Raw genomic sequence first — 8,315 nt, 5'->3', positions numbered from 1 at the left:
AGGTGCCTGCCTTTCACTGCATTGCCACTGAATTCCATGACAGGCTGGCCCCACAGCCTGACCTCCAGTCTCTTCGGGATCACCTGGGAGGGCAAGTGGGGTATGGGCAGGGATGGCCAGGAGAAGGGACACTGGCAAAACCCGCCCCCTAGTGCTAAGAGCCACAGCCAAGTAATATGATGCATGGCATTTTTGGTTGAAAGGTGACGCCAGCTAGCCATTGAGATGATATGATTATGTTACGATTTGCATTCATATGGATATTGGACTCCTGCTGTTCACCTTGGCCTGCTACGGGACTCCTGGAGAGTTCCCATTGGTTGGGGAAGTTCAGTAGGAGGGAATTCCAGGGGAGGAACTTCCTCTGGGGTTCCAGGAGAACGCCAGGTGTGTGGATTGGCAATCTTCCTGGGCGTGTACGGGGCATTGGCGGCAGTTTCAAAAAATAAAGTTTGTTCCTGCTTGAGTGGCTCGTGATTTTGTGCCCAGTCAGACTGTGGCAATTGGTGGCCCGTACGGGGACGCCTGAAGCTTGGAGGTGAGTAAAATTGCTCGCCCCTGAGGGAAGGTGAGAGAATGGGTGACCATTTCAAAAAACAATGTGTTCTTGTTTTGATTTATTATGTTTTTGTTTCAAGCTGCCTATCCCTAGAATTTTCTCAGGCAAACTGGGAAAAATGGTTGGCTCAAGGTTTGAAGTTGTTCGGCCCTGAGAAAATTAATACAACTATTTTTTGTTCCGTTTTTGTTTCGTTCTGTTTCAGTTTTGTTTTATGCTATCTTATTGGGTTGCGTTACCTTTATAGTAGATTAGAAACTAGTAAAAAACAAACCGAAAGACTGTTAAGTAAATTGTTAGAGGTCCAGACATGGTAGAAAACATGTTAGGTCAAGCAAAAGAGAAGGTCTCTCGAGCTAGTCAGACAGAGGAAAATTTAAAGAAAGAAAGCTTAGAGGAAAAACAACCATCAGGCGGGGAATTACAACAGGCGGCTGCTACTAACTCCGTTCTATCACCAGAGGGCGTAATTCAACCAACAGCTCCATCTACAGCTGAGTGGCCCTCAACTCCCATAGTTGATGGACGGAATCCTGAGGCAGGACCCCAAAGATTAGCATGCCCTGTACTTGAGCAGGCAGGAGGGCAACGAATTCACCATGCTTTAGATTTCAAAACAGTGAAGCAATTAAAAGAGGCTGTAACAACCTATGGGCCGCAAGCCCCCTTCACTGTGAGCATGGTCGAATCCATTACCAACTTAGACATGAAGCCAGCAGATTGGGCTAGCATGTGTAAATCTGTGCTAAATGGAGGACAATATTTGTTATGGAAGGTTGCCAATGAGGAATTTTGCATGGAGACAGCTAGGCGAAATGCAGCAGCCAGTTACCCTCAAAGAAATCTAGATATGTTTTTAGGAAAAGGACCTTATGAGGGTCAACGGCAACAAATTGAATATGATCCTGGCGTATATGCACAAATTGCCGTAGATGCGGTTAGGGCATGGAAAACTATACAGGGGCATGGAGATTTACAAGGACAATTATCTAAGGTAATACAAGGAACTAATGAACCTTACGCTGAATTTGTAGATAGGCTTATTCAAACAGCTTCTAGAATATTTGGAGATACAGAACAGGCAATGCCATTTATAAAACAACTGGCTTATGACCAAGCAAATCGTTGCTGCAGAGAGGCCATTAGACCATGGAGACATGAAGATTTAAACACATATATTAAATTATGTAGAGACATTAATGAACAAGGGCAAGTCTTGGCAGTAGTACAACAGGCTTTAGATGCCAGGCCAAAAACATGCCATAATTGTGATCAAACAGGACATTTTAAAAGGAGTTGCCCCATAGGAGGAGGGTTTAACAAAGCTAGGTATCAAAGGAATAGAATACCGGGTATTTGCCCACGATGCTGTAGAGGGAGACATTGGGCTAATGAATGCCGTTCTCAAACCACCATAGAGGGTATTCCGTTATCAAAAAACGGACAAGGACCAAGTGTTTGCCCACTATATCATGGAGAAAGGCATCAGGCTCCATTGCCAAAAAACGGACTGGAGGGCCCAATGCTCCAGGGCCCAAAACCACAAATATACGGGGCAATGGAGGAACCCAGCAGCACCATCAAGGTAGTGCCCAGGACACATTATCCATTAAATCCCTCATCAGACAAACTAGAGGGAGCGTAGGGTTGGACATCTGCTCCTCTGCCAGAGCAGTAATAACTCCAGAGATGGGAGTTCAAATCATTCCCACAGGGGTGAAAGGACCTCTTCCCAAAGGAACAGTAGGCTTATTATTGGGACGCAGCTCTTCTACTCTAAAAGGACTTATGATAAGTCCTGGGGTAATTGATCCCGATTATGAAGGTGAAATAAAAATTATAGCTAGTTATCCAAGAGGTATATCAGTAATTTCACCAGCAGATAGAATAGCACAGTTACTAATAATACCAAGCCTACATGATAAATTTTCCAGTCGTGCTGTAGAAAGAGGTTCCAGGGGATTAGGCTCCACAGGTGTAGATTGGGCTATGCTGTCTTTAAATTTAGATTCTCGCCCCATGCTAAAACTAAATATTCAAGGACATGAATTTAATGGGCTACTGGATACAGCTGCAGACCTTAGCATCATCTTTCGTCAAGAATGGCCAAAACATTGGCCATTACAACAAGCCACTAAAATGCTTCGAGGCCTAGGAGTGGCGACTAATCCCCATAGAAGTGCAATGGTATAAGATTGGAAGGATCCTGAAGGATGTGAAGGAACTATACAGCCCTATGTATTGGACCATCTTCCCGTAAATTTATGGGGACGAGATGTCCTAGATCAATTAGGTTTGACATTAACAAATAACATCAATCCTAACGCGCCCACTACTAGGGCTAGACAAGGCTTTAGAAAAGAAAAAAGATTAAGAGAACAAAAACAAGGTATAACAACACCAATTCAAATAGATCAAGGAATAAATAGACATGGATTGGATTTTCAGAAAGGGCCACTGACAAACCAAAATTACTTGGAAATCAGAAAGACCAGTGTGAGTTGCTCAGTGGCCCCTAACTAAAGAAAAGATACAAGCAGCCCATGACCTGGTCAAACAACAATTAGCGGAGGGACATATACAACCTTCCATATCTCCCCATAATACTCCCATTTTTGTCATTAAAAAGAAATCTGGTAAATGGAGATTATTGCAAGATTTAAGAGCCATTAATAATGAGATGGTTATTATGGGACCTGCTCAATCAGGGATTCCCCAATTGTCTGCTTTACCAAAAACCTGGTATGTTTTAGTTATAGATATTAAAGATTGTTTTTTTTTTCAATTCCAATTCATCCTGAGGATAGTCCACGTTTTGCATTTACTATCCCTGCACTAAATCATGAAGGTCCTGATCAGAGATATGAATGGAAAGTACTCCCTCAAGGGATGGCTAACAGCCCAACTATGTGTCAAATTTATGTTGACAAAGCAATCCAGCCACTTAGAAATCAAAATCCTGAACTACAAATATTTCACTATATGGATGATGTGTTATTGGCACATAAAGATAAAAACACATTGCTAAAATGTTATGCCACACTTACAAATTTATTAAAAAATTATAATCTAGAGATAGCAATAGATAAAGTACAATTAAATCTTCCAATTAATTATTTAGGAGTTCTATTATCCTCAACCATGGTCCGTCCACCAAAAATTCAAATACGAGTAGATCAACTCAAATCACTTAATGACTTTCAAAAGTTATTGGGAGACATAAATTGGATAAGGCCTTATCTAGGCATACCAACAGGAGAGCTAGGACCTTTATTTGATATCCTAAAAGGTCCATCAGATCCAAATTCACCCCGCATGTTAACGCCTGAAGCAAGAAAGGCATTAAAAATCATTGAAACATATATGGAAAATATGCATTTAGATAGAATTGATATAAGTTTGCCTTTATTATTTATTGTACTACCAACTCAAAATATTCCTACAGGAGTATTTTGGCAAGAAGGTCCATTATTATGGATACATTTATCTTATTCTCCTAACACTATTCTTACTAGGTATCCTGAGGCTGTAGGACAATTAATACTCAAAGGAATAAAAGCAGCAAAGGGAGTGTTTGGAATTTCTCCCAATAAAATTATTACTCCATATACTATGGATCAAATTGATGAGTTAGCTAATGAGTTAAATACCTGGGTAATAATCATATGTAAATCTAATGTTTCATTTGATAATCACTTACCATCTAATCCTTTGTTGTCTTTTTGGTCTAAGCATCCTGTAGTTTTTCCAAAAATGACAAAAAAAAAACACCCTATCATGAATGCTCCAAATATATTCACTGATGGGTCAAATAATGGTACAGCAGCAGTAGTTACCCCTGATCAAACTTTTACATTTTTAGTACCCAAACAATCAGCTCAAAAGGTAGAGCTTAATGCAGTATTACAAGCTTTTATGATGTTTAAAGATTCTGTATTTAATTTATTTTCTGATAGTCAGTACGTAGTTAATGCTATAGTATCCCTTGAAGATGCTGGTAGGATTTCCCCTTCTTCTACTGTTTTCTCTTTGTTTTCCACTATACAAAGTCTAATATGGGACAAAAAAGATCCATTCTTTATAGGACATAACAGGGCACATACAGGATTGCCTGGAGCCCTTAGTTTGGGCAATAAATTAGCAGATAAATCTACACATGACATACATATTTTCTCCACAATAGAAGAAGCTATAAATTTTCATAAAAGGTTCCATGTCAATGCTAATATTTTACAAAAGCATTTTAAAATAACTAAAGAACAAGCCAGACATATAATAAAACAATGTCAAAATTGTGTGACATTTTTACCACAAGTTAATCTTGGATTCAATCCTAGAGGACTGATACCTAACCATATTTGGCAGATGGACGTCACACACTTGCCAGAATTTGGAAAATTAAAATATTTGCATGTTACAGTTGATACTTCTTCCAGATTTTTGATGGGCTCCCTTCATGCCAGAGAAAAGACTAAAGATGTTATAGCTCATTGCTTATAAAATTTTGCCACTGTGGGCATTCCAAAACAGTTAAAAACAGATAATGGTCCTGGTTATGCTTCTACCTCTTTTAAACAATTTTGCTCATCATTTGGCATTACTCACATAACAGGAATTCCATACAATCCACAGGGACAAGGCATAGTTGAAAGAGCTCATCAAACTATTAAAATGTACTTATTAAAACAAAAGGAGGGAATTGGAAAGGGGTATATATCCCCCAAAGATAAACTTAAAATAACCCTTTTTACTCTAAACTTTTTAAATTTGGATTCATCAGGGCTTAGTGCTGCGGAAAGACATTTGTATCCAAAAAATGTACATAAGCCTAAGGTACTTTGGAAGGATATTCTAACAGGACAATGGAAAGGTGCTGACCCAGTGATTGTCTGGAGTCGGGGCTCTGTTTGTGTTTTTCCACAGGGAGAACAGCAGCCGATTTGGATTCCAGAGAGATTAACCAAAACAATTTGTACAGACCAAAAGGAAGATGATTTGACTCAAATCCATAACAGCTGATATCCAGAACTCCAGCTTGGCTATTCTTACATCTGCGACAGTGATTAACCAGGATGCTTTTTTCAATATCTATTTTATTATTACTTTTTCCCACATCATAAAGTTCTATTTTATTTTTGAGCTCATACAGACCTAGGTTAATGTTTTTTTGATCAGTTTTATTTTTTGACTATGGAGTTTTTAAACATTGCAATGGAGATTTCACCTAGGTAAAGCTACAAGGCCTTTACTATTGTCTTATGTGTTGTATGTTACGTGTGCACACTTCTGTTTTGTGTTGTATGTTTGTATGTTTGTATGTCCATATATCATATATGAGGAGCGCTCATGAAAAAATGGATCCGAATTTTTTTTTTATTATTCACATGATTTTAATGGTTTAATTTAAATTGGGTAAACAGCTGTTGAGGATTGTTTTAATATGTGTACAAATAAGCAGGTTAACAGATCTGTTTGTTTACTTTCACCTTTCCTTTTCATTATATTTAATAATTCTGTTCAAGATAATGTAAATTGTTCAAAAAATTGTTTTCTTAGTACCTGTTAAAATGTTACATAATTTTTTTTTTTAGCATCATTGTCAGAATTCCTATCTTCATCCCAGTGCCAGTGAAGACAAGATGAAACCAAACTACAGTTTCTTCCATAGTTATCACAACAAACTGTATAAACTGATGCATCAATGAATAATAACTCAACAAGTAATGCTCAATCACTGAGTCGATTTATTTTGGGAGGAAATGGACATATTGATAGATTCCTCCGCTTTGAACTGCTTACAAAACTTGCCTGGCCTATGTATCACTTGTATGCATTGTGCTCTATCTGTTGATGCAGCGAATTATGGTAGTGCTGGCGTATCTTTGCTGATGTGTCACCAGTGTTGCAATTTTTCCTAAAGAGCCATCAATTGACTTGGTGTCGTGGCATTTCTGTATCCTCCTCCCTTCTACTAGTGATGGTCTAATTTTGGGGGCCAACAGAGGTGAGGCAAAGAACCTCACCCCCCCACTGGTGCATAGGCCTATCCACAAGCATGGCTATATGCTGGACCAGTAGTCAGTGACGGGTATGATCCAATTACAGTGGTATCAACCTAAGACAGGAGGCTGATGCCTAGAGGTCAGTTTTCCGATGACGGGTAAAAACCATATGTTGAATTGGACAAACCTAACAGGCACGGTCCCTAACCACATTGCTTGTTGCTTAATTAAATAGAAGGGGGAAGATGCTAAGAGCCACAGCCAAGTAATATGATGCATGGCATTTTGGGTTGAAAGGTGATGCCAGCTAGCCATTGAGATGATATGATTATGTTAAGATTTGCATTCATATGGATATTGGACTCCTGCTGTTCACCTCGGCCTGCTACGGGACTCCTGGAGAGTTCCCATTGGTTGGGGAAGTGCAGTAGGAGGGAATTCCGGGGGAGGAACTTCCTCTGGGGTTCCGGGAGAACGCCAGGTGTGTGGATTGGCAATCTTCCTGGGCGTGTACGGGGCATTGGCGGCAGTTTCAAAAAATAAAGTTTGTTCCTGCTTGAGTGGCTTATGATTTTGTGCCCAGCCAGACTGTGGCACCCTAGCTCCTCTGCTCCCTAGAAAGGTTCAGGAGCTCACCCTGCAGCCCACAGAGAGCTGGTGGGCAACTCTCAGCCAGCACCGGTCAGAGCTGCAGAGCTGTCCCTTTGTCCTGGAGTATCCCCAGCAGCTGCTGTCCTACTGGGGCTTCACCCCACTCAAGTCACAGTACAGAGTTAGGCTGGACCTAGAAGCTCCCTCTTTGAGGAGGGGTCCTGAGCCTGGTCCAGGGGTGGATGCCAGCACAGTACACAAACGTTCCCATTCCTATGGAGTCGAGCTAAGGGCCTGGGGTCTGCCTTCTCTTCTGCTTTCCAGCAGATTCACTGCCACCTTGGAACCCATCCGTCTTCTGTTCTGAGCTTCTGGGGTCGCCTGTCAACCCCATTCTCCCTGGAGATGTTGTGCAAGCAAAACTCCTCTCCTAGGGGCCCTCGGGGTTTGCATGCCCACTCCCCAACCCTCTCTAGCCCACAGTGTGGACACAGTGTCACAAACAGAGAGATGCCGTCTCCTGGAGGAAAGGAGCAATCATGCTTAAGTCACAAGCACAAAGAACCACGGGATGGCGGTGTTCTTGTCTTTTTCTGGTCTTCGTCCTTCATGTCTTGCTCTGGACAGAAACCAATCAGGCCACCTGGGGAGCACACACTATCCATTCCCCGGAGGGTTCTGGAAGCCCTTCGCTGTTCCTGCTGACAGGGTCCAGTCGAGAGGCCCAGTATGTAGGTGAGCCTCTGGAAACTCTGACCAAGCAGACACTCACTTGCTTTCAAAGGGATATTCTGTCCAGTTTGCCCTATCGTGCGGAAAGTCGAGACTTGCACTGTCGTCCAAGGAGCTGATTAGTGAAAGACCAGACAAGGGTTTCTATCTAGAGAGGGTTCTGCTGCCGCTAGGTTTTGGCTCACAGCGGCACGGAGGTGCAGCCATTGGCACCATTCTGCCCAGCCTGAGCCTGTGGATCTGGGCAAGCCCTGGCTCCTGCCTTTCTTCACTGCCACCTCACCCTGCCCCCGGGGTCAGAATGCTGCTGGGCGCCAAGCTCAGCACCTCATTCCTTGCAGCCTCTCTGGGTGCCTGAGGTCACCGGCCCTCGTCTGAGCGAGCTCTGGCTTGCGTCCTAGTGCTCCAAGGGTGGCTCTGAGGTCACTTCA

Source organism: Urocitellus parryii, chromosome 5, assembly GCF_045843805.1.
Source record: "Urocitellus parryii isolate mUroPar1 chromosome 5, mUroPar1.hap1, whole genome shotgun sequence".
Taxonomy (NCBI): Eukaryota; Metazoa; Chordata; class Mammalia; order Rodentia; family Sciuridae; genus Urocitellus; species Urocitellus parryii.
This window is presented reverse-complemented; position numbering follows the sequence as displayed.